Source organism: Phascolarctos cinereus, unplaced genomic scaffold, assembly GCF_003287225.1.
Source record: "Phascolarctos cinereus isolate Bilbo 61053 unplaced genomic scaffold, phaCin_HiC Scaffold_5;HRSCAF=322, whole genome shotgun sequence".
Lineage (NCBI taxonomy): Eukaryota > Metazoa > Chordata > Mammalia > Diprotodontia > Phascolarctidae > Phascolarctos > Phascolarctos cinereus.
This window is the reverse complement of record NW_027555958.1, coordinates 12,318,274-12,344,442: the sequence shown is the minus strand read 5'-3', so window position 1 is coordinate 12,344,442 and position 26,169 is coordinate 12,318,274. Positions and strand designations below refer to the sequence as shown.

Below are 26,169 nucleotides of genomic sequence, written 5' to 3'. Positions count from 1 at the left end.
TGAACAAGCCGTGATGGCGGGGAAAGAGTTGCGTGTTTCCCCCCAGTGTTCCCCTAGTAACACTAGTGACCATTGCAGTGGTGGCGATTACCAGGAATTATCCTAATGGCCCTGATGGTGCGGCGGATTGGTCGAAAATTTCCTGCACATTTCATTTGGGGCTCGGACCCTGCAGCCTCTCTGCAACCCACCCCACCCCCGCGCCACGTGCACGCGGGGGAGATGGGGTGTTCTCCTAGTCTAGGACACCCCCCTCGACAAATACCCCCATGCACAAACAGAAAGTCGCAGCCCACTCCCAGCTGCGCACCCACATAGGTCGCTGGGGCCCCTTGGCGGGACGTGAGTTTTCCTCCGCGGAACGCGCCCGTGTACACCCCTTATTCAACAAAGGACGAAACTGAGAACCCCTCCAGTCGCTCCCTTCCCCACGCACACACGGACAAGATGGTGCCCATGCTGGAGCGTCTACCCCTTGTGTGTACACACCTAACGCGAGGATCCACGCGGACACAGACCCCCTTTACACACCCTTGAGCGTACGGACACGCAGGTAGTGCGTGTGCCACACAGGCTTCGCGGGCACACGTCCAGACCCCACCAGACGGGCACAACTGGGCAACGCACGCCCGCAGCCAGCTCTCCCACGGCAGGCAGGGTCACTCGAGGGCCAGCCCGCCCGAATCAACCGGCACACCCTCGGCCCTGTTACACACTCGAGACACCCACGGGACCAATTCGTCCTCCCCCCGGCAGGTGCGGGGGAGGGAAGGGAGGGGCTCCACACCCACGCGGGGCAAGCCCGCCACGGACAAGGAGGCGCAGTGGGGGCGGGGGCTCTATGCGCGGGATAGGTGTGGGATTAGGGTGAGGGGCGCGCAAGGCGGGCCCAGGGAAGGGGGCGGAGGAGGGCTGTCTCTCGGTCTAGGGGTCTAGGTCTCTGTCTCTGTCTCTCCCCTCCCCCTTCCCTTTCTCTCTCTCCTGCTTTCTCCCTCCCTCCTTCCTTCTCCTTTCGTCTCTTTCTCTCTCTCACCTCCTCTTTCCCCACCTCCCTCCCGGTCTCTTCTCTCTCCCCCTCTCCCCTTCTGTCTCTTTTTCTCTCCCCCTCTTCCATCTGTCTCTGTCTCTCTCTTCTCTTCTCTTCTCTCTCGCTCTCTCTCTCTCTTCCTCTCTCCTCCTCTTTCCCTATCCTCTCCCTCCCTCCCTGTCTCCTCTCCCTCCTGTCCCCTTCTCTTTTTCCGTCTATTTCTATGTCTTTCTCCCGCCTCCTCTCCTCTCTCTCTCCTCTCTGCGCTCTCTCTTTCTCCTTCTCTCCTCCACTTCCCCTATCCTCTCCCTCCATCGTCTCCTCTCCCCTTCTCTTTTCCTGTCTGTTCCTGTTTGTCTTTCACCCTCCCTCTCCTCTCCTCTTTCGCTCTCCTCTTTTTCTCCCTCTCTCCTCTTTCCTCGCCCTCTCCCTGCCTCCCTGTGTTCTCTTTCTCCCCCCACCCTCGTTCTGTCTCTTTTCTCTTCCGTCTGTCTCTTTTTCTTTCCTCTCCTTTCTGCCCCTCTCTCCCTCTCTCTGTTTCTCTTTGTTCCCCCACCACCACAATCACCACCTCTCGTCGCCAGCCCCCGAAGGGACGACCTTCTCCCCATTTTCCCAGGGCCAGGTTGGGGAGGAGGTGGAAATTCCGCTCCAGAAAACCAGGGTGCCTGACGCCCAGCCTCTTTCTGTGCCCCTCCACCCCCTTTTCTAAGTCAGCCCTCCCGACCCCCGTCTCCGTCCGGGTCCGCGTCCCCGCAGTTCAACTCTTCCTTCTGGGATGGGGTTCCCAGGCTGGTGACCAAGGCAGGGAGCTAGAGCCAGGGACCTACTCCCACCCCTCTGCTGTCAGAGGACCTGGATTCGAAACCTGCCCCTTGGCGTTTCATACACGTATCACCTCCTTCCCCTGAACCTCAGTTTCGACCTTTGTCAAATAAGATTGGTCCGTATGACCTCCAGGGTCCCCTCCCGGCTATGAATCCGGCGGTCCTCCGGGACTTAAGTCCAAGTAACACTGCCCCCCACCCCGAAAACGGACCCCTAGCACCCTGTCTGTCCCTGGGCAGGGGCTCTTCCTCAGACCCTTGAGCAATTAGGAATTCTCCCCCCGCAACATACAAACACAAATGGAACTGCCCTCATCCCGAGCGTCCCCTAACCAGCGCCGCCGCCTGCCCGCCCCCACTCCCGAGGTAATTAGGAGGCCCCAATCTGAAAGCTTTGTTTTCCTGCGCAACCTCCCGCTGCCCATTCCCTTTATTCGGGTCCTTGAATGGGAGGCGGGGGGAAGGACAGGGGAAGGAAGAGGAGGGAGGCCGGGCCCGGAGGTGGAGATCCGTGAAGCCTGGGACCTCAGCAGCCTGCCGCCGAGCCCCTGGGCTTCGGCCGCTTGTTTGTGTTGGCCAACACTGGGGGCCCCTTTATGCGGGGAGGGGGCCCCGGACCGAGTGCTCCTTGGCCAGCCGGGAATGATGAAGAGAGAGCGGATGAGCTCCCCCTGGCCCGGGATCAGGCCACTGCATTTCCCCGAGTGCTCCTCGGACCACCCGCCGTAGCACTCCTGGGTACTGTTTGAAGGTTAGCCTGGAACAGGCCGGGAGTCAGACTTCGAGATCCCGACCTTCCGAGCCTATTGGGCCGGCCAAGCCTTCTTAGGTTGTAGGAGCCATCAGTGCTGAGTGGGATGGAAAGGGGGCCTGGACTCACAGCTCATCGTCTCTGCTACTTACAAGGAGTACCTTGTAGTGTGTGACCTTAGCCAAGTCACCCACCTCCCTGGGCCTCAGTTTCCCCATCTATAAGATGAGGGGCATGGTTGGATTGACTGTCCTTTGAGTTCCCTTTGAGCTCTGATCCACTAACCCCTAAACCTTTGGTTCTTGCTTGCCTGGGCCACCCACACCCTGGAACATATGGTAGAGTGAGGCCAGCGCTGTTCCCCAACGCTGTAATATCAGCCCCTTTGGAAGATTTTTTTTATTAATCAGCTGGGTTTGTTGTGTGCTGGGTCCTGAAGACACAAAGGAATCATCAGTCTCTGCTCTCAAGCTGCCTCTGTTCTAGTGGAATTCTTTTATATTAAAACAACAGAGTTTCCTGGTTAAGAAAGATCATAACTTACATAATCATAGCTAGCATTTACATAGCACTTGGAAGCACTTCCCAACAACCCTCAGAAGTAGAGTTGTTTTTAATCTTCATTCTACAGTTGAGGAAACTGAGGTCTTGCCTAGGGTTCCCCAACTAGCAAGTATCTCAGGCGGGATTTGAATTTGGGTCCACTTCCCTTATTTTACAGATAGGGAAACCTGCCCTGGTGGCCAGCCCACTTTCACTATACTTCATACAGCCAGTTTAAAGCATACTTCACTTAAGTGTCTTAGAAGGGACCTCAAAGACTTTCATCTAATCAAACCTTACTTTTCCTGGATGAAGTTTCTGAAGGCCAGAGAAGTCAAACATTTTCCCAGGTCACACGGGCAGGAAATGGCCAGCCCAAAGCTGAGACCTACCCACTGTATCAACCTTCCTGGTCACGAGTAGGGGGGAGATGACTGGAGTGGCATGGGGAAGGGGAGGGGAAAACTGGATGGGGTGGGCAAGCTGCCAGGGTCAGCCCTGAAGGGGGTGGGGTTGGAAGAGCCTCCTCAGGTCCAGGCTGGTTCCCAAGTCACTTAACCCAGCTCCATTTTCATTTTCAAGTGGATTTAAGGCTGCCCTCTATGCCCTATGCCTCCTCACCCATCCACTGTACAACTTAGACTTCTTTATTCCCGGCTGGGCATGAGAGGGTCTTCCCCTTTTGTGGGTTGTCAAGGTCTCCTCTGACAGTCATTCTGGGGGAGCCCAGGAGCCTGCTCACGGGCATGTTTTTAAATGCATAAGGTGGAATACATTTCTATTGGAATATAGTTATTGGAATAGTGACCAATAGTGGAGTAGGGATTAGGAACCCCAGGCAGACCGGTAGGGAAATAGGCCACTCATGGCTAATGGCAACTTTGGGATGCCAACACGATGGAGGCAGGTAGGTGGGTGATAGAGACGGGAGGCTCCCCAGTACCTGCCTCCTCTCAGAGAGCTCACAGCCTAAAAAAGTATATGCAGGGTTAGCAGTTAGTGCCCCATGCCTTCCCTCCACAAATAGCTTGTATTTTTAAAAAATGTATTTCTAGGTATATGCTCTGTCCCCCACAGAACATAAGCTGCTTGAGGGCAAGGGGGTGTTTCATTTCCTCAGCCCAGTGCCTGGCTCAGAGTAACCACTTAGAGAGTATTTGTTTGATAGCAGGTCAGTCTGATTCAACAAGCAGTTATTAAGTGCCAGCAATGTTTCAAGGCACTAGTAATAACAAGCCAGAAGTGAATTAGCCTGTCCTCCACAAGCCTGAAAGTCTCTCAAGAGGATACAGATACACTCCGGTGTCAATCAGCTGCTCAGTGAACATTTATTCATCACCTCCTGTGTGCCAGGCATTAGAATAAGCCCTGGGAGGTACAGACCAATCAGTAATCTGATTGGGCAGATCCTGCTGAAGGACTGAAGGAATAGTCATGTGACAAAGGTCCCCACTGTGTTCCAGACGCTGCACATCTGTCTGTTTCTGAGGAGGAAATGGACAGAAGGAACATTCAGAGTATTTCCCAGAGGCATGAGAAGGATGCTGGGGGACCGTTGCAGGGTCTGGGGGGAGGAGAATAAAAAGGGGAGAGAAGCTGAAATCTCTGCTCCTGTAGTTCTGAATCCCAAGTTAGGTGGCTACAGCTGGGATAGGGGAAAGAGGACAGCCAAGCCTTGGATTCACACCCAGACCTCACCCTTACTAGCTGTGTGACCACAGACAAGTCACAACCTCTCTGAGCCTCAGAGAGACCCTAATGCCTCATCTAGATGGGGAAAGCCCTCTTTGCCTAAGCAAGAAGCAATTACTGAGCACCTACTTGGGCACTGGACCCAGACAAAAATTAAATAGCTCTGCCCCTTAAGGAGTTTACATTTTACCAGGGGAAACATAAGGGCACATACATGTATGCATGTGTGTATGTGTATATTACCTCATTGATTTTGTCCATATGTGCTGTCTATATGGGGAGCTGGGTGGTGCAGTGGATAGAATGCTAGACTTGTAGTCAGGAAGACTCCTCTCCCTGAGCTCAAATCCAGCCTCAGACTCTTCCTAGCTGTGTGACCCTGGGCAAGTCACTTAACCTTGTTTGCCTCAGTTTCCTCATCTGTCAAATGAGCTGGAGAAGGAAAGGGCAAACCACTCCAGTATCTTTGCCCAGCAAACAAGCTGTCTTATGTATGTATAGATAAATGTGTAGATAATGGTCGCAGGATGATGGAGTTACTAGCAGCTAGAGGGGTAAAAGAACTCACGAAATATCAACTCTGCTTATTTAAGATCATAGATTTTGAGCAATAAGGCCCCTCACAGGCTGGCCAACCCCACTCCGTTCATGAAAAAGAAAACTTGGGCCCAGGAGGTTGTGACTTGTTCAAAGTCATAGAGATACTAAGTGCCAGCGTCTGGATGCAAACCCAAGCAATGCTGACCTCAAGGCCTCCCAGCCACTCTGTCATGATAAGTTCCATGTGAGCACAGACTTAAGCTGGAAGGACATAGAGGTCATAGAGAGGAGGAAGCCAAGGCCACCTGGCCAGAACAGGGCTCGGATTCATTTCTGGTCCTCCAGCTCCATGCTGATCTTCCCCCAACACCACCCTGCCTCTGCCTCGAACTGGAATGAATCAATGAATGACTCACTCTCTGGCCCATTAACAAAGGCATTTATTAAGCAGTTACTGGATGTCGGGCAGGTCGAAAACTCTGGGGATACAAGTACAAAGGCCAAACAGTCCCTGCCCTCAAGAAGCTTCCACTCTAATGGGGGGGGGAAAGATAACATCCCGTTCACAATATGTTGGGAGGAGACAAAATATTTAGGGCAGCGGTGGTCAGGGATACGGTGGGGATACGGTGTTTTGGTCTGGGTAGCCATGGGGATGATGAGAGGCCGGAGGAAGCCACGGTGGTTCTGATGCCTGTTTTCAATATCGGAGGGGAGGGGAGGGGAAGTGGGAAGGGGAGGGACCTTCCCCTGCCAATCACTCCCCATTGGTCCAATTGGAGACACTGTGGTCCCGCCCCTTCATTTTACAGAAGAGGAAACCAAAGCCCAGAGAGGAGAAAGCAGTTCCCTGAAACTGCACAGGTTGCAAGTGAACGGTCGGGGATTCCATCTGCGAACCTTGGGCTCCACACATTCTTTCCCTTGTGACACGGCGCCTCCTGCTAGTCCTGGCTCGGCACGGGGCACTGCAGACAGCGCAGTCTCTTCTTGCTCCTGGGGGTAAAAAGAACCTGGCCCCTCCTCTCCACGGCTTCTTTCCGGGGCCAAAGATCCTGCCACAAGGAGGTCAAACCCCGTCCTGCCTCGCACCTGCCTGGGGCTCTGAGCCCCAACACCGTGAGAGACTCATCTGCGCGCTCTCGTGTAGGAGGCAGTATGGAAAAGCACCGGGTCTGGAGGCCAGGACTTACTAGCTGTGTGACCTTGGGCAAATCTCCCTGGGCCTTAGTTTCCCCTTCTGTCAAATGAGAGAGGAGGTGGACTAGATGGCCTTGGAGGCCCCTCCCAACTCTAGATCGAGGATCCATCCCCCATCTCCCCCAGACTAATAATACAAGGATCTGGGGAACCTGAATTTGAAAGTGAGGAGGCATCCACCGCTTGAGCAGGGCCAGTGAGTGAACTATATATAGTATATGAGCACAACCGATCTTCAACCAAGCCTATTCCACAAACACTTATTAAGCACCTGCTGTTTGCCTTTGGAGCTGTCCCTCTGGTTCAATTCTAGTCCACGGGATTAAGAGCAGGAAGAGAGGTTAGTGACCGTCCATCCGGCTGAGTGGTCCCGTCCCTTTACAGTGATAGTCGATTCAGAAGCGGGAAAGGCTGCCTTGGGAGGTAGCTAGAGGGGCCCTTTGGACGTAGGCTCCGTGGGCTCCTAACCTGACTGCGCCGTGTCAACAGGCTCGTCTGTCAGTCTGGCTTTCCTGTCCTTCTGTCCGGCTTTCCTTCAGAACGAATCTAGCCCAGCCCAGGCACCGCAGACTACTGTGCAATCCTGTCTCCTGGCGTCCTTAGGCAATGTCTCCCCTCTCTCGAGTGCCCCCTCCCCACTGACCAGCTGATGATCGCAGACCAGAGCTTCGAGCTGGAAGGGCCCTCAGGGGCCCTCCGAGGCCCAAGTCGGGGAAACAGCTTGTCCAAGGTGACACAGATGTAAATGGCAGAGGCAGCATTCAAACCCACGTCCCCTGACTCTAGATTCAGGGCTCTTTTCCGGTCCGGTGCAGCAGCTCCCTTCTCAACAGATCTGACCTCATCGTTCCCCTAACTCAGTAGTCTTCGATGCCCGGGTGAAACGCAAACTCCTCACCCTGGCAATCAATGCCTTCCAAGCTCTGGCTCCCAGGTGACTGCCCTTCAGCCGGGTGTCTGGGAGTCTCTCACGGTGTGGGGGCTCAGAGCCTCAGGCAGGAGGGAGGCAGGATCCCTGGCCCAGGAAGAAAGCCACGGTGCTCCTTACACCCAGTCTTCTCCACTTAAACTGGCGGATGGCAGTTCCCCATAAAAGACATTTCTTTGTATCCCCGGGGCCTAGCGTAGGGCGTGGGCCTCAGCAGGTGATTAAAAAGCGCTTGATTGTTTAACTCTTTGCCCACCTGTCTCTGCATGGCTCTCCCTCCTCACCCCCACCTCCTAGAATTCCTGGCTACACTCTCAAGCACCGCCTCCTCCAGCAGCGGAGGGGCCCACACCCCACCTTCCGGAGAGGACTTTGTGTTTACTTAAATGTGCACCTGTGGCCCTTCCTTTCCCCTCCCCCCACTAAAGAACAAAAACTCCCTGAGGGCAGAAACATTTTTATTTTTTTTCCTCTCTATCCCCAGCCCCTAGCAAACACCAGGCAAACAGTAGGTGCTTAATAAGTGCTTGTTAAATTGGATTCGGATCCCTTGACTGAGAAAATATATAATGCCATACATGTCATTAAACTGTATCATAAATTCAGCAAGTAAATGTATATTTTATTCGTCATAACAACATCTATCTACCATAGGGAAAAAAAAGTAAAGCATGTATTCAGAACTTGTATTGATTCTGTCCATGGAAGGTCTGCTGGCTTCCTTCTTCGATGGAAGGATGAGACATGGTTTACTGGCACTAAATTAAGATCGAAAGTTCAGTGCTGGGTGCCAGGGGGGATCCAAAGACAATCTGCTGCAACTCCCCCGAAGAACCCTCCGGAATGAAGAAGGCATACCCATTAAGAGGAAACAGGGCCCTGGAAGCAGAATCAATTGACCCAGAATTGTACAGGTGCTGGGTGGCGCATCGGATCTGAGTGCAAATTCTGACTGCTATTTAGCACCCTTAGGGGTAGAGCAAGCCACTTCCTCCTCTGTTCCTCTAGTTAGCCCCTGGGTAAAAACAAGGGGGGTCGGCTAGATCAGACCACCCCTGAGCCTCTGGAAATGAGGGAGTCATGATTCAAACCCAGGTCCTTGGCTCCAGACCTAGGCAGGGCTGATCAAAGGAAGGTGCTCTGGACTTGGAAATGGAGGATCTGGATTCAAATCATCTCAACTCCCAGGACCTCAGTTTCCTTCTCTGTAATAATAGCTGATGGCCCCTTATTAATTAATAAGAAGAACAGATAATTCTAGAGCTATCTAAAGTCTGTGCAGCCTTTTAGATTCATTGTCTCCTTCAGACCTCATGTCTACCCTAGCAGGTAGGTACTCTTACAAGAGTTATTATCTACCGATGTGGAAACTAAGGCTCAGACAGGTTGTAGGGACATGGATTTAGGGCTGGAAGGGACTTCCAAGGCCGTCTGTTCCCAACCCCCTCATTTTATCAATCGGGAAACTGAGGCCCAGAAGAGAATTGCCCTAGATGAAAGAATCAGTGATTGAGAGATGGAAGGCCTTCTAGTCCACCCCTCATTACTTGAGGTACCTCTGCCTCAGTGGCCCAAAGCTTTGGAGTCAGGACAGCCTGTGGGCTAAGCCTCTCCAAAAAGAGGGGCTATTCTTTCTTTCCCCCTCCCCAGGGTCCCTTCCAGCACTGCCTCTCTGACCCTGGGGGCTGTCCACGTTACTTATGCCACCCTTCTACATGTACGTCCCCCCCCCCACCTTGGTCTGCTGCTTTTCCCGATCATCCACAATCCAAGATTTGCCGCCCGCCCATTGGAGTGTGTGTGCCTGTGTGTCTGTATGAGCATGGCTGCACATCGATCTGATTCTGTTTGCCCGGCTCCAATTCCGGTCTGTGCTTGGCTATGCTCTTGTTACCATTTATGGGTGTGTGTGTGTGTGTGTGTGTGTGTGTGCATGCATGCACGCACATGTGTGACTGCATGCAATTTCCCAGTGTGTGGACAGAGGGCTCTAGTTGTCATGGATGTGTGAGTGTATGCCCAGCCCTGGTTGCCAGGTGTGTGTGTATGTGTGTGTGTGTGTGTGTTTCTACCCAGGCGCCAGCCCCATCAGGCCACTCCAGTTATGAGTAATTAGGTCCACCCCCACCCAGCCCTGCGCCTGGAGACAGCCCCCGCTCTCCTAAGAAGACCAGCCAGGCCAGTGGGCAGGGCCAGCGCCAGACCAGGGCCCTAGCTAGGGGGTGCGAGAGAGGAAGTCACCAGCTCTGAGTCAGGGTTCTCTGGGAAAGGGAGAAAGGCCCCCACCACCCCGCTGAGCCCCAGAGTTCTCCTTTGTTAATCAAAGAGGATTCTTGGAGATTTCAATGCCTTTCAGCCCCACTCCTCCCCTTCTTCTCCCGACTGAAGGCTCCCCCTCCCCAGGACTTCCTTGGTCTTTGTGATGCCGAGCTGTCACTAGCTCAGAGCTGAAAAGGATTTTGGGAAGATTCTACTCCAGCCCCTCCTTTACAAATGAGGAAACTGAGGTTCAGAGAGCACATAGGTGCCTAGATCCAAAACAGAAGGGCCTTTGGGGTCATCTTCTAAATGGGAGAATTGGGGCCCAGAAACAAGAAGAGACTTTCATAAGGTTGAGTGGCAGTCAGGATTTGAACCTGTGTCCTCTGGCTCAAAATTCTGTTCTCTGTGCAGGCCCTCAGGCGCTTTCTGCTGCCTCTTCAGTGAGCCCCTCCAGCCCTTGCTTCAGGCCAAAGGAGGTAAAAACTTGGCTTGGCCTCTAGAGATCTTTTTTTTTTTTTTCCTGGAACACTGGGACCTTGAAAGGCCAGGCAGAGAATGTTCTGCCTGGGGAACCGGGGGAAGCTTGGGGTCGGCTGCAGAACAGTGTTTAGAAAGCACGGTTGAAAGCCTGTGACAGATTTTGTTTCTTCTGGCTGTACTTGAGCTGAGACAGCAGGCAGGACAAGGTGACACGTCTGATCTGGAAGCCTGAAGGGCGAGCAGACTGGGTGGTAGGAGGGGAGGGGAAGGAGGTTTGTCTTGCCCCTGAGCCTTCTCCCTTGGGGCCAGCAGCCAGAGGAGTGAAGAGGAGTGGGCACTGGGGCTTCGACCCAGGGTGCCAAATTTGGAGGCCACTGGCCGGGCACTACTCTTCAGCAGGGTAGAAACAACAGCAGTCTGTACCTCACTGGGAAGAGTCGTTCAGACAGACAGAGAGCCCCTGGACTGTGGGATGGGTTGGTACTCCTCCCCCTTGACCTCCCCAACACGGACGCCCCCCTCCAGCAGCAGCCTGTGTCAGGGGCACCAGCTCCGTCTCTCAGCCCGGGGCAGGCTGCGAGCCATCTGCCCTGGGTGCAGCTTGTGAGCCTTGCCCACGGCTTGGAAACCCCTAGTTATGGCTCTGATGCTGTCGCACGTCCCAGGCAGTCTTGGTGTATTTCCTCTCTATACTATATCTGCTTGTTAATATGCATGCCATTTCATTTCCCTTGATAGAATGTAAGCTTCCTGCAGGCATGGACTGCCTCAGTGAATTCCCAGAGATGAGCACAGTGCTTGGCACATAATAACTGCTTATTGATCGCTGTAGGGGGACAATGAGGAAAGGAAACCGAGAGATTTCCCCTGGAAATCAGAACTGCCTGGGACCTTGGGAGGTCATGGAGTCTGACCTCCTCATTTGGCAGAGGAGAAAGCTGAATCCCCAGGGGATGTGGTCACACCAGCCCCAGAAAAGAAAGCTCGGGTTCAAACTTCATCGTTATTGTTTCAGTCCTGTCCGACTCTCCGTGACCCCATTTGGGTTTCCTTGGCAGAGATACTGGAGTGGTTGGCCATTTCCTTCTCAGATCATTTTATAGATGAAGAAACTGAGGCACACAGGGTGAAGTGACTTGCCCAGGGATATACAGCTAGGAAGTGTCTGAGATCACATTTGAACTCAGGGCCACCTGACTCTAGGGTTGCCCCTCTATCCACTGCTCCACCTTACTTACCTGGATTTGAACCCAGGTCCCCAAGTCCAAATCCTTTCCACTAGATGATTTGGCCCCATCTACTCCTGTGCCCCAGGGCAGCTAGGAAGACTCCTCTTTCTGAGTTCAAATCTGGCCTCAGGCACTTACTAGCTGTGTGACCCTGGGCAAGTCACTTCACCCTGTTTACTTCAGTTTCTTCATCTGTAAAATGAGCTGAAGAAGGAAATGGCAACCACTCCAGTATCTTTGCCAAGAAAACCCCAAATAGGGTCATGGAGAGTTGGACATGCCTGAAACCACTGAAGAGTAACAACGACAAGACTTGTGCGCCCTTCTCAAGCTCAAAAGGAAAACTCGGTCCTCAGGGACCCACATGGCCACCATTTCAGGACTCTCTGCGTCCACAGCCTTCCGCTCCATCACAGAAGCTCCCTGTGTCCGCAGTCACGGAAGGTTTTCATCAGCCCTCTCTCGCCTTTCATTGTTTCCATTTTCTCCCAGCAGTCCGATGCCTGAAGGAGAGTTAAGGCCGTTCCACTGTGGATTTGGTACCAGAGGACCCGGCTGCGCTGCTTACTAACATAGGACCGAGTCACCTGGCCAGGCCCCTCTCTCCTGTTTCTAGACCAAGGGAGCTGGGCTAGCTGTTCTGGAAGGTCCCTGGATAGCCTGCCATCTGCCCTGTTCTGCTCAATGTTTCCCACTGCCAATGGCTTGGAAGAAGATGGCTCAACAAATTTGTGAATGAGAGAAAAGTGGGAGGAATGGCCAATATGCCAGATGACAGAAGCAAGATCCAGAAAGATTTCAACAGGCCTGAAGCTCTCCAGATGAAATGTGAATAAGAGTATAGGATCAGAGATCAAGAGTTGGCAGAGATCTTGGTGGTCATGCAATCCAACTCTCCCATTTTATAGATGAGCAGATGGAGGCCCAGAGAGGTCAAGGCCTTGCCCCATGCTCACACAGCCAGATACAATGAAAATCTCCGTGAAGGAGAGCTAGCCCAGGGCTTTGGATGCGGGCAGGTTGAAATCAGGGAAGTCTTCATGGATGAGGTGGCATTTTATCTGGGCTCCTAAGGATGAGTAGGATTTCAAGTAGAGAGGGGTGAGGGGTGGTATTCTAGGCGCAGGCATGAGAACGGGAAAGCATGGGCTCTGTTCAGGGAGGAGTGAGTAACTGAGTTTGACCAAAGCATAGAGTCTGTGAAGGGACAGACTGTAAGATAAGGCCAAAAGAAGAAGTCAAAACCAACTTGTAGAGGGCCTTGAATGCCAGGCTATTGGGATTTAGATCCTCTCTGGGCAATAGGGAGACATTCCAAGAAGTTGGTCTGAAACCACCACAATTTCTAAACTGTGCTAGGCTTCAACTTGGTGAAATTTGTGCTGTGAAGGAAGCGGTGTTCAGTGTGCCACTAGGGAAGTAACTAACACTCACTGTTCTAGGGTATTGTGTGGATCCAGTCTCCTAAAACTATAATCCACGAGCCCCTACCAATGAGCTTACCTTTAATAGTCAGCCAGTAGATGCAATTAGCTCAAAGTAAGGGCATTTACTACAACGGCACAGTAAAAACAGCACCTACCATACATCCCTTTCCTCGTGAACCTGAGATACCCTGTCCCATAAATATATAGGGTCAATGGGCAGAGCAGACAAACTTAGAGTCCACTGGTAATAATAAATAGGGACCTCATGTAGCCAAGATAGCTCACACTTCCAGTACTGCAGCACTCCAATGCTCCTTCTCTTTTTGTTTCTTCATATTGCTGCCTACCATGCACAGAGTCTCTGTTGGGTGAGTTGCCCAGCTGGGATCTTTGGGTCTTTGCCTTTCTGCCCCTTGACTTTCACTTGCTAGGACTAGTTCTCTCTTAGATCCACAGTTGGCTCTCTTCACTGTTGCTACAGGTCACACTAGCAGGAGCTGCCTCCTGTCCCAAATGCTGATCTCCCTACCTGGGTCTGCTCCCTGTTGGTTGCCCCTCAGCTGTGTGTCCACCGAGGGGGAGGAGAGGGGGGAAGACGGGATCTATGGTACTATTGTTTGTGGACTATGAAAAAGCATTTTACTTGATCTAGAGGGAGGCTGGTGTAAGGACTTGTCTCCAGTAAGGTGTCTGCCAGGGATTTGTTAAAACACTGAGGGCTGTAACCATAGGGATAACTTTGTTGGATGAGTCTTTGATATAAGCGTCAAGTGAGGCCTAAAACACAGACAGATGCTCACCGAAGGCATGGGCCGTTGTCATGGCGGATGCCTAGCACCTGGTCCAAACAGAAGAAGTGAGGAGGATCCTTCAAGACTTCCTGTTTGTGGATAATATTCTGCTAATTGTATCATGTTCTGAACGCTGCGTAGCTTCTGAAGTAAGCTCTGAATTCAAAAGCGGTGGCGAAATGGATAAAGCACTGGGCTTGGAATCAGGAAGACTCATCCTGGTGAGTTCCAATCCAGCTGCAGATACCTACTAGCTATGTGACCCTGGGCAAGTCACTTCAACCAGTCTGCCTCAGTTTCCTCATCTGTAAATGAGTTGGAGAAGGAAGTGGCAAACCTCTCCAATGTCTCTACCAAGAAAATCCCAAATGGGGTGCTAAAGAGTCAGACACAAGTGAAAAACCACTGAGCAACAAGGTCACAGGAACAACACAAGTGGATGGGAAATGCCTATTGGTCAGATGATGTTGGCTGACTCATACACCTGTTGCGCCAGTCTTGGACAGACGTTTCTGATGAATGATGAGCTGGGTCCAGAATTGAACAGGAGGAGGAGGGTGGGCCGGATTGCCTTTGGGGCATTGTTTAGTACCCTTAATAGCCCCAACCTTCTCCCTGAAACGAAGGCCACGTTTTTCACATCAATATTCTTCCAGCAATGCAATATGCCTACAAGTGATGGGATGCCCTGAACTCCAAGGAATGAAAGCTATATGGGATCCTCCCACAGGCAAGAGAGGAATGTGTAGTGGGTGCGAGTAGGCTTCCAGTTCCCAAACAAGACTGGGGCCAGAAAGGATATTACCAGAGAGCAACGTAATGGAAGAGGATGTGGGCCAGTCACGTAGCGAGCATGAGGAATAACTTAAGGTCTCCAGTGGGAGGTAATGTCAAAGCATCTAGCACCAAGATGTCCAGGACCCCTTGGGTAGTCTGGGGAAGCCTATGGAGCTCTTCTTAGAACTATGATTTTGCTGCACAAAATAGAATAAAGAAGGCTACAAAGGAAGCTAATCATATTGAGATCCAGCTATCCAAATATACAAAAATCACAAGATCACAGACCCCGGGTTAAGAGCCTCTCTGGACCCTAGAGAGAGGCCCTAGCATGTTGGCATGATCATACGTTTAGGTGTATTCAGTACAGGTTGAATGATGTGACCCAAAGAGTGGTCTTGAATGGGTCAGTGTCTTGTAGGGAGGTCACTAGTGGCGTGACTAAAGGATCTCTCTATGGACTGTTGTTATCTAGTTTTATCAAAGACTTGTGAAATTGGCAAATGACACAAGGCCAGTCACTCCATCAGTCCACAAGCACCATCACGTGCCAGACACTGTTCCAAGCACTGAAGAGCTCAAGAAAGGTCAAAGTCCCTGCCTTCAAGGAGCTTATTATGGTCTAACAGGGGAGACCACATGGACGTGACTGTGTACAAACCAGATACAACCAGGACAACTTGGAGATGTTCAGCAGAGGGAGGGCATTAGCATTGAAAGGGGTTCAGGAAGGCCAGGAAGGATTGGTAGCATGTTGGACAACACAACCCGAAAGGATCTCCCTCCACGAGCTGGAAATATCGGCTACATCTAATGAGAAGGAATTTAAGAGGCAAATGTCAAGTCTTACACCTGGGACTAAAAAAAAATCAAGATGGCGGAGTCATGGCTAGACTGCAGTTCATGTGAAAATGATCTGGGATTCTGAGTGGCCTGCACGCTCCCCTGACCCCAGCCTGCTGGAAGTGAGGCCCAGTGTCCAGGACTAGGGAGGTTATCATCTTACTGTCTTCTGCCCTGGTCTGGCCATTCTTTGAATGAAGAGGGCCTTTAGCTGTGGGGGCCACATTCTTGGAAGGTCATTGGTGGACCTACTGCTGGGAGTCCCAAGGAGCTCCGGGATAGGGGCCCCAGGGATCCTCCATCTGAGGCTGGATGAAGTAGGGCCTGTCAAGGAAGGATATAGGGGAGACATCCTAAGGGTCTTCAAGCATTTTCAGGGCTCCCCGGGAGCTTGGCTCTGGAAGGCAGCATTAGGAATAACAGGTGGCAGAGAGGCGGATTTAGGCTAAATGTCAGGATGTGTATCCCACCAATGAGAGTCATCCAAGAGTGGAAAGGGGGGATGATAACTTTCCCATCGCTGGAGGGCTTTAAGCAGAGGTGGCCAGCCATGTGTCAAAGATGCTGTAGGGTGGTTCCTCCTCAAACAGAGTCTGAGGTCTCTCCAGACTTTGAGATCCTCCCCTGAGATCCTCTGACCCCTCCCCACCCTAACCCAGTGAATGGCCTCATGGTCTCCATGGCAGCAAATGAATGGAAGGCCTGCAGAGCAGCTCATAAAAGCTTCCAGTCACTGGATCACATTTGGGTCTCCCCACCCCCCAAAGCACTTCGGCATCTCCCTCCTGGCCCTGCTTCTACCTCCTCCCCCTACCAGCCTGGAGTCCTCTCTGAACAGCTGTGGAAGGCAGGGCCTGTGAGCAGCCCTTGTAACCAATTGCAGAGGAGATGAAGGGGCCAGGCCCGCTCCACCGAGGCCCGAGCTGTCTGTCTGAAGGCCAATCCTTTCTCATCTCAAGCTGCTCCAGGGCTCAACCTCTCCGGGGCCAGAGAGCTGGGTAGGCCCGTGGCCTGTTTCACTGGACAGGTAGCCATCTGCCCGGGGTTCCTCAGGAAAGGTGCAAACTGCTGCCTTTCAATTAAATTCTGATCATTTATGGGCCAGCTACTGTGCTGGACACTAGGGATACAGACTGGACCTATCATTTTATCAGTTTGAAACTCCCGGGATGGGAAATTCCCCCCATCAATTCAGGTTAAGAAGCCTGCCTAGGGTCGAATAGTCAGGATGGGTGGGGACTTCTGGTGGGCCAAGGCCAGCTTTCTATCTACTATAACAGGCCAACAGTCTTGCTCTGGGGATTTGTTGTTCAGTCATATGTGACTCTCCATCACCCCATGGACCATACCGCTCAATGGGGTTTGCTGGGCAAAGATACTGGAGTGCTTTGCCATTTCCTTCTCCAGAAGTTAAGTGACTTGCCCAGGGGCACACAGCTAGTAAATATCTGAGGCTGAATTTGAACTCAGGTCTCCCCGATTCCAGGTCAGAAAAAATGACATCTTTTTCTCAGAAACGAAAGCAAAAGAGGAGGAAATGGCTGAAGACAGCAGGTTTGGAGATTTCAAGAAAGGGAGAAGTGAAAGGTCGTGCTAATGGCTCCTGTTTCCTCAGTAAAGTATTAGACAAGGTTCTCTGCTGAGAAGGGAAGGGGGCAAGGAGGGCTATGAAGACTTGAGGAAAGAAGAGAACATTTGAAATAGCTGCTTGGAGGAGGGAGACAGAGATTCAGTTAGGGCAGAATAAAAGGCTTGCCGTGCAGCAGTGAGGGCCCAACTGAGGTGATCTCCCATCGTTCTGTCTGTAGTGGACACAGGCTGGGTTCAGCAGTGTAGGAGAAGGAGCAAGGAAGGTCGAAAGACAGTGGGGCTAACTAACTCAGAGCTGGGATTTGGCGAGGTGAGGTCATAGGGCGCAAAGGCAAAGAATTCCAGGGTAGAAGATGTTGTACAGCACTCAGAAGAGAAGATCCGTGAAAGGGGGAGGGAAGCACCCCAGGGGTGCCAGGGCTATGACGTGAGCAACCAAATCAATTTTGGAGGGCGTATGGCTCTGGATAAGGCAGCTTTCCTTAACTTCCTGAGGCTTCTGAGGTCCCAGGAGCCTATCATTCTAAGTCAGGCCTCAGTTTCCTTGTCTGTAAAATGAGGGGGTTAACCTGGATGGACCTCTGAGGTCCCTTCCAAGCCTAGAGCTATGGCCCGTCTCATCCATGCTGGAATCAGAAAATCAGGCTCAGATCCTAAAGGTACAGAATAGGGCAGGAGCAGAATTCCAGAGGGAATGAATATTCCAGCAACTTCTTTCCACTAAGACCTAGTATGTAGATCTCAAGGGCTTTGGGACCAGGTGGCTGGAGAGAGAGGTCAGAGTAGCGATCTCTGTGATGTGATTGTTTGTGCTCATGGGAGGGCTCATAGTGGAACAAAGGCCAGGGCAGATGAAGACCGAGGCAGAGAGAAAGCAGCACACAAAGAGAGACAGAGAAAAGAGAAAGAGAAGCAGAGAAGGGAGGGAGGGAGAGAGGAAGGGAAGGAGAAAGAGAGAGACAGAGGGAGGAGTACGATGGATGATGGATGGATGGATGGATGGACGGACAGATGGATGGATAGACCGGGCTAGGCATAAACAACTAGGCTGATGGGGGGATAGGCGAAGGATTGTGTCTGTCTGCCTGCCTCCCCCACCCGGCCAGCCAGAGGGTGCTGGGTGCGGGAATTCCAGCCCTGGCCCCGGCCTCTGGCGATGCCATGTGAAATAAATCACAGGCCGATGCTAAGGGCTGCACACAGGCCTTGCAGCCTAATTCCCCTGGCGGTGGCTGCTAATTCATTCGGAACAGAGCCGAGGGGAGGACGCTGGCAGTCCTAATGACCGTTCGCGATGAGAGCAGCCTGGCACAGAGGAACTCCAGGCTGCCCCAGCCCTTAGCCTGGGGGGCCAGCTGCCATACCTGTGGGGGAGGGGCGTACATACCACAGGGGTTGGGGAAAGGAGGAGTGGGAGGAAGAGAACCTAGAGAAAGAATCAGTCAATCAACAAACATTTGATAAGCACCTACAGAGTGTCCCGCGCGGTGCTAGGTGCCTCGATAAGATAAGAGAAAAGAGAAATAGTCCCTGCCCTCAAGATGCTTACACTCTTTCAGAGAAGAGGCAGATAAGAGGAGGAAGAAGGAAGGAAAGTGACAGTTCACCTTTCCATCAAGCTTTTAGGTTTGCGCAGAGCTTTAAAAATGCTATCTCATTTGTGCCTCGACATAACTCCATGCTATTGTTTTCCCTGTTTTTCAGGTGAGGAAACAGAGGTGCCGAGAGCTGATGTGACTTATCTCCTATCACACTGCTAATAAGTCTCAAAGGCGGGATTTGAACCCAGAACCTCCTAACACCAAATCTAGTGTTCTTGCTACTACATACCTGGACACCTCAAGGAGGAGGAAGAGGAGGAGCAGAGGTGAAGAAGGAGAAAGAAGAGAGAAGGAAGAAGGAAGAGGAGAAAGAGAAACCCCTTCTTTGCGTTCCATTGGGCAGAAGAGAAGCCAGCGCTCCAGCGGAGATTCTATAGCTGCCCTGGAGGGAGGCGCCCCAGCAGCGCAAAGAGAAAAGAGGGAGGGTCTATAGAGAGGGGTCATGCAATTGAGGGGTGTCCCCCCAGTAGATCAGAGAGAAAAGGAGGGTCTAGAGAGGGGTCACGCAGTTGAGGGGTGGCCTCCCCCAGCAGAGCAGGGAGAAAAAAAGGAGGGTCTAGAGACAGGTCACGCAATTGGGGGAGTGGTCCCCTAGGAGAGCAGAGAGAAAAGAGGGAGGGTCTAGAGAAGAGTCACGCAATTGGGGGGGTGGTCCCCCAGCACAGCAGAGAGAAAAGAGGGAGAGTCTAGAGAGGAGTCACGCAATCCCGAGAAGATGAGGCAGGCGAGCAGGACCTGAGGGAGCCGTGCGGGACAGCAGGTAGGTGAGGGGTTACCCCCCCCAACACACCCTCAGCCTTAGGAGGAACAGAAACCGAAACCAAAAGGCCTGAGAAACCAGCTCCAAGCCCACTTTCAGTTTTGCAGGACCAGACACAGAGAATTATAATGGAAAAAATCGAAAATTCTCTGCTCATGAGACAGTCTTGGCTTGAAGATCTGAACATGGGGACATGGGAACACGCGTCCAGCTTCTCCTGAGCCCCGATTCCTCTCGTGCCTCCAGAGGGCGCTGTTTGAGGGAAAGGCTCGATGAATACTGGCTGATTGATTGGCCGAGTCGAATGGCAAAAGCAGTCTGGGCTGGCCGCATCCCTCCCCTCCCCCCTTCAGCGCTCACCTGGAGCCTGCTACGGATGCAGGAGCTGGGAGCTAGGAGCTCTCCGCTGGAGAGGAAGGGGTAGACAGGGACTGAGCAAAGGCATCTAGGGCTGGGATTGGAGAGAGGCCAGAGACCATCTCATTTTACAGAGAGGGAAACTGAGGCCCAGAGAGACCAGGTGGGTGCTTGTTCAGGGTCACATGGGTGGGATGCTGCAGAGGGGTGATTTGGCCCCGGCTGTCTGTCCGGGCAGTCCAGGTGCAGGGATATGGAATCACAAGATGGTAGGTGGCCATGGCCTCTGCCTACTTGTAAGCCTCAGCCTGTTGGCTCTGCCTGTGGGAGGGTGACACGGGGTGGGGCTGCGTATGTGTTGGCCGTGGTCGTGGCATGTCAGAACATGAGCGTGGGAGGGTGTGGGCATCACACGGGCCCTCAAAGTCCCAGCCACCTCATGTTTCAGATAAGGAGACTGTGGCTCACAGAGGTTCAGTGACTTGCCCAAGGCATCCGAGGTTACAGATGGCAGAGTGAGGATTCTGCCAAGCTGGCCTGCCCCTAGAAACTGAGCCTCTTGGCCTGTTGACTTGAGGACAGGCTGGTCTTGGAGAGTTCCCAGGTCAGCATGGAGGTCCTTGAGAAGGCTGGGCAGTCCTTGGTCCCAAATCAGCGTGGGGGTCCCTGCGAGGGCTAGGTGGTCTTCGTTCCCAAATCAGCGTGGGGGTCCCTGCGAGGGCTAGGTGGTCTTCATTCCCAGGTCAATGGGGATCTCTGTGAGGGCTGGCCGGAGGATATTGAAGCACAGTGATTCCTGGGTGGGGGTCTCTTGGAATCAGATGCCCTGAATCCTGGCCCTAGACTTCCCCCTGCCCGCCTGCCAGGGCTCTGAAGCCCCTGTGGCCAGTCACAGTGTGCTCACTGGGCTGCCTGGATGGCAGGAGGGGCCGGCAGAGGCCTCTGGTGGCAGCGGGCAATAGTGGCCAGCAGAAGCCTGGCCTTCCTTACTGCTGGTTCAGAAGTAAGCTCACAATGATTGATCTCATCCCCCTGTCACGGGAACCAAAGAAACAAGAAACGTGGGCTGGCTGGGGTCCTTCCCCCGTCCTGCTCACGTGCCCAATGAGAAGGGGTACGTGTGCTCGCCCCTGCTGTAGTCCCTGGCATGAACAGGTAATGAGGCGGAGGAGCTAGCGGCAGAAATAACAAGGGTACCACCTTTGGTGGCCATGGAGGCTGTCAGCCCGAGGCTCTCCTTAGCCCTCATTGCCCTGCCTTTGCTGTCAGAGCAGGGAGGAAGGACCATCAAGGTGGGCATGTCCAGCCCCTTCATTCTACAGATGAGGAAACTGAGGCTTAGGAAAGCCTCAGGATTGTAGAATTAGGGCTGGAAGGGACCTCAGAAGCCACCGCATCTAACACCCTCATTTTACACATAAGGAAACTGAGGCCAGGTGGAGGGATTGGCCCAAGGCCACCTAGGGAGCAACAGGTCAAGATGGTATTTGAACCCAGGTCCACTCTCTCTGAGTTTGGGGTTGCTCTAACCCCTGCTTCCCAGCCCCCTTCATTTAGCAAAGAAGGAAACCAAAACCCAGAGAAGGAAAGGGACTTGCTGGGCCACACAGCAGGGTCATAAGAGTGTCAGGACTCGAACCCAGGCCTCCCTACCTTCAGAACAACGTTGTCTTGTTACACACACACACACACACACACACACACACACACACACACACACGACTCCTAACTCTTAGATTCATTGACTGGCTTCAGAAGAAAGCCAGTGACTCTGAGAATAATCACTCTGGAAGACTGGCAAAAACGCTCTCTGGCAATCATTCCTGTGTAGTGGGTAACATATTTGGGGGTCACAGCGAAGGGGGCTTCCTGGTATGGAAAGTCCCTGTACCAATCCTGTGGGTGTGCAGTCCTGTAACTCATCTTAGAGACTTGGGGGGGGGTACCAAGGGATGAAGAACCTTGCTCAGGGTCACATGGCCAGAAACTGGCAGAAACTGGATTGAACCCCTGTTTTTCTGACCCTGGAGTCCTGTGCCAGGTTTCCTCTGTTAGTACAAGTATTATAATCTCCATTCTACAGAAGAGAAAGCAGAGGCTCAGAGAGATTCTGTGAGAAATGTGTGTGTGAATGTATATATATAGACACATGTATGTATGTAGGCACATGTATGTGTGTCTACATGCAAACACAACACATAAAGCAGATAGATGAGGCTCGGAAGTCAGTCAGCATTTCCAGGATCACATCACTAGCCTCCCACAGTATAATGGTTCCTATCCCTCCTTTATGAAGGCTTGTCCAGTGTATAACACAGGCGGTCTCTCATAGTATAAGTATTGTTATACCCGTTTGACAGGTGAGGAGATTGAGACTCAAGTAGTCAGTTTTGTTTGGGAAGAGGACCCGAGGATGTGTTTGTGGGGAGACCCTTAAGTGAGCTTGGCCTAGCTGACCTAATTGTTGGATATATGTGGATATGCTGGTTTCACGTGTGACTCCTGGGCACCCGTGTGCTAAGGGGGAGAGAGGGCAGGTGCCTTCCTGTCTTTCTCCCTTGTTCATCCCGGATACCATCGTCATCATACTGTTGGCTACGAGAAAAGAGATGAGGAAATTCACCTCCGTCTTTCTTTTGCAGAGGCGAGGGATTATGGGTATAGAACACTACATGTGGTGTTGGACTCAGTTGATATGTTGGGTCGTTTTGCTGAAACGATTTTCTCCTCTCTTTTATACTATGTTACTAGGGATGGCTCCCTGGGTAGAGGAAAGGAGAGGGGTATATATGTATATATATATGTGTGTGTGTGTGTGTGTGTGTGTGTGTGTATGTGTGTGTATATATGTGTGTGTATGTGTATATATGTGTGTGTATGTGTGTGTATATGCATGTGTGTAGATATATGTGTATGTATATGTGTGTATGTGTGTGTGTATATATAATGTGTGTATGTGTATATATGTATGTGTGTATATATGTGTCTGTATATGTGTGTGTATATATGTGTGTGTATATACATATGTGTGTATATGTGTGTGTATATGTGTGTATATATACATATGTGTGTATATATGTGTGTGTATGTGTATATATGTGTGTGAATGTGTGTGTATATGCATGTGTGTAGATATGTGTGTATGTGTGTGTATATATATAATGTGTGTATGTGTATATATGTATGTGTGTATATATGTGTCTGTATATGTGTGTGTATATATGTGTGTGTATATACATATGTGTGTATATATGTGTGTGTATGTGTATATATATGTGTGTGTATATATGTGTGTGTATATGTGTGTGTATATATATGTGTGTATGTATGTATGTATGTATGTATGTATGTATGTATGTATATATGTATGTATGTATGTATGTATGTATATATGTATGTATGTATATGGTCAGGGATGTTTGGCCTAAAGAAAAGACTGTGAGGGGGAAGAATTTAAAAGCGATCTTCACACACTGGAAGGCTGCCACGTGGAAGAGCGCACACTCTCTAGCCCAGCCAAACTGGCCTTCTCGCTGTGCCTCTCACACGACACCCCATCTCCCACCTTCATGCCTTTGCCTTGGCTGTGCCCCATGCCTGAAATGCTCTCCGTTCTCACCTCAGTCTCTCAGAATCCCTCGTTGCCTTCAGATTCAGCTCAGGCTCCTATGGAGGCCTTTCCTGACTGCTCTCCCTCACTGCCGTCTGCCACTGCCTTCCCTCTCCCTCTCCCTCTCCAGTGACCTTGGATTTATTGTGTATACAGTATGTGCTTATCTATGTATACATATGTACAGTTATGTATGCACACACATAAAAGTGTAGAAGATAGATGGAATGGGAGTTTCTTGTGTTGTAGATAATATCTCGGTGTTGTGTCCCCTGATAGAGTGTCCTCAGCCTTTGTGCTTAGGGGCAAGGGGGCTTTTATTTTTGTCTTTGTAATCCCTGTGCCCAGGTTCACCATTGGTGCTTAATAAATGCTTATAGAGTGATTGAGGAGGCAGTGGAGAGGATGCCGGGCTCACTCTACCGAGATAAAACTTGTTGAAAGTGCTTAGCCCAGTGCCTGGCACGTGGTAAGCACTCTATAAATGCCCATTCCCTCCCCTCCCCTTCCTTCCTACTACCCGTATGACTTTGCCAAGTCACTCAGCCCCCTGGGCCTTACCTTCCTCAGCTGTAAAAAGAGAGGGTTGGATAAGATGGCATCTGAGGTGTCCCCCCACCCCCCAACTCTAGGGCTATGATCCCACAACCAGAAGACCTGAGTTCAAATCCTGGCTATTCAACTTACTGTTTGACTCTGGGCAAGTGATTTCTTCTCTCTGAGTGTCAGTTTCCTCATCTGTGAAAATGAGGGTTTGTCTCCTTCCAACTCAGATTCTGTTACAGAGCTATCAGCCAGCACTTATTAATCACCTGCTGTCTACCAGGCACTCGTCCAAGTGATGAGGATGCAAAGAAGGCAGAGCTCCTGCCCTCAGGGAGCTCCCAGTCTAATGGGGGAGACAGCGTGCAAAGCTCAATACCAACTGCAGCCGGGATGAGCTGGAGAGAACACAGAAGGAAGGCAGCGACATGAGGGAGGACCAGGAGGCGCTTCTTGTAGAAGATGGGATTTGGGGTGAGACGTGAAGGAAGCCCGACAACGGGGAGGTGAAGACCCTTTGCTTGTGCAAATAGCTCCACTCCCTTACAGATACCCAAGAAGGGTCTCAAGGGCCCAAAAAAACCATCTCCCTCTTGTCTCTCAGTCACTGGCCACCCTGTGCATCACCCAGCTAGGGGGTGTTGAGCAGCAGACCCAGGGCTCCGCCCGCTCTTCTAGCCGTGGCTGGACAAGGCCGTGGAGGGAGAGGCCATGATGCTCTCCAAGCAGGAGTCCGCCACCTTCACCAACAGGACGGCAGGTCCCACTCCTGGCACCCTGGATGCCGGTTATGTGGTACAAATCAAGCTGTTCAAGGACCTCCTCCCCAGACCTCTCCAAAGGGACTTTGCCCCCATCATGTCCCAGGCCACTCAGACATTAACAGGGGTCAGCCTCTGGCTGCATTGTTTGGACGGCTCCTCAGCCTTCCAGTTAATCCACAAGCATTCATTAATTGCCTGGTGCACTGGGCATAGACAGTCCCTGCCCTCAAGGAGCCCAGAAGAGATAACTTGGGCCCATAGAGATATATAAAAATAGATAATAATAATAATAAGTGTTTTAAAATCTATAGGATTTTAAGGTTTGCAAAGTACTTCATGTGTAATCTCATTTGATTCTCACAACCCTCTAAGGTAGATGCTACTGTTATCCTTATTTTAAAGATGAGGAAACTGAGACATACAGAAGTAAAGTGAGTTGCCTAAGGTCACACAAGAAGTAAGTGTCTAAGGCAGGATTACAAATCGGGTCTTCCTGACTCCAAGCCTAACCCCCCTCATTCACTGGCTGCCAAAATAGATACAAAACAGACACAAGGTGATGGAGAAGGCTCTGGAATCTGGGGAGACCTGGAAAGGCTTCATGTAGGAGCTGAGCTGAGACTAACTGGACTGAAGGGGTGGGGGTGGGGTGGGGAGATACAAGTGGCTTTGCCTATAGCAAGAACAAGAAGGGAATGACCTACCATCCATGACTCATGACACCAGTTTAGGCCAGTCATTTACGGAGTGCCCCCGGCGTTTCTTGAGACTCACTACTTCATGAGGGTGGGATTGATGTTGACCATTGACTTTTCTCCTAGGACCCTGCCCAATGTGCCAAATTCATCTGGGCCCATCTCCAGTGCCCATGCCAATGCCGGCTGCTTGCCAAGTTGGAGATGTGCCTGTTCAAGTAGGAGATGGCAGTCCTCCAGATTCTTGGGAAGTGAGTAGGTAAAGTGGAGGCCATGCTATCCCGCACTCAGAAGTGATTGAGGCGGCTCGGTGGATGGAGCTCAGGACTGAGTTAGAATCCTACCACAGACACGAGCTATGAGACTTAGGGCGAGGCAGCAGGGAGGCATCTAGTGTGGATGAGACTTACCCTGTGCCAGGCAACTTGCTAGGCATTGGAGGGTCAACTTCAAGCAAGATGGAAGACAACCCTGACTTCAAGGAGCTTACGTTCTCCTAGAGGAAGACGACAAGAAAAAAAACCTGGAAAGGGGGAGAAGGTGCCCACACTGGGGTGCAAACGGTTTATTTTGTACTCTGCTCTTTTACTAAAGCTATTAATTATTCAGTTGGTTTCTTTGTTGATTCGCTGGGGTTTTCTACGTACCCATTATGACCTCTGTGAATAGGGAGAGCTAAATAACCGTGGCTGATGGATAAGAGGAGCCCACGTGAAAGAGCCTAACGAGAGACTGATCACAAGCTAAAAAGAGATGGCTGCTAAGGGAAAAGCTAATCGCCTCTGGGGTGATTTTCCCACCGTGCTCTGCAGTAATCGGAAACTAACTGGAGACTAAGCTTACAGTTCAATCTCTTCAGTCGTGTCCGACTGACCTCATTTGGGGTTTTCTTGACAAAGATACTGGAGTGGGTTGCCATTATCTTCTCCAGC

The 26,169-nt window shown here is 51.6% G+C and overlaps 1 long non-coding RNA gene across 5 annotated transcripts; it reads left to right on the top strand.

The window, feature by feature from the left end:
- The first annotated feature begins 3,627 nt into the window (after positions 1-3,627).
- On the top strand, positions 3,628-25,845 carry LOC110198019 (uncharacterized). Of its 5 annotated transcripts, none has more exons than XR_013486778.1 (3): positions 3,639-8,837; positions 18,612-24,252; positions 25,364-25,845. It is a non-coding gene; the product is annotated as an uncharacterized LOC110198019 (long non-coding RNA). The 5 variants fall into 5 exon arrangements; XR_013486779.1 differs by having other exon boundaries at positions 3,643-8,837; positions 18,612-19,788; XR_002321624.2 differs by having other exon boundaries at positions 3,643-8,837; positions 18,612-19,788; positions 24,062-25,845.
- Positions 25,846-26,169: the final 324 nt, after the last annotated feature.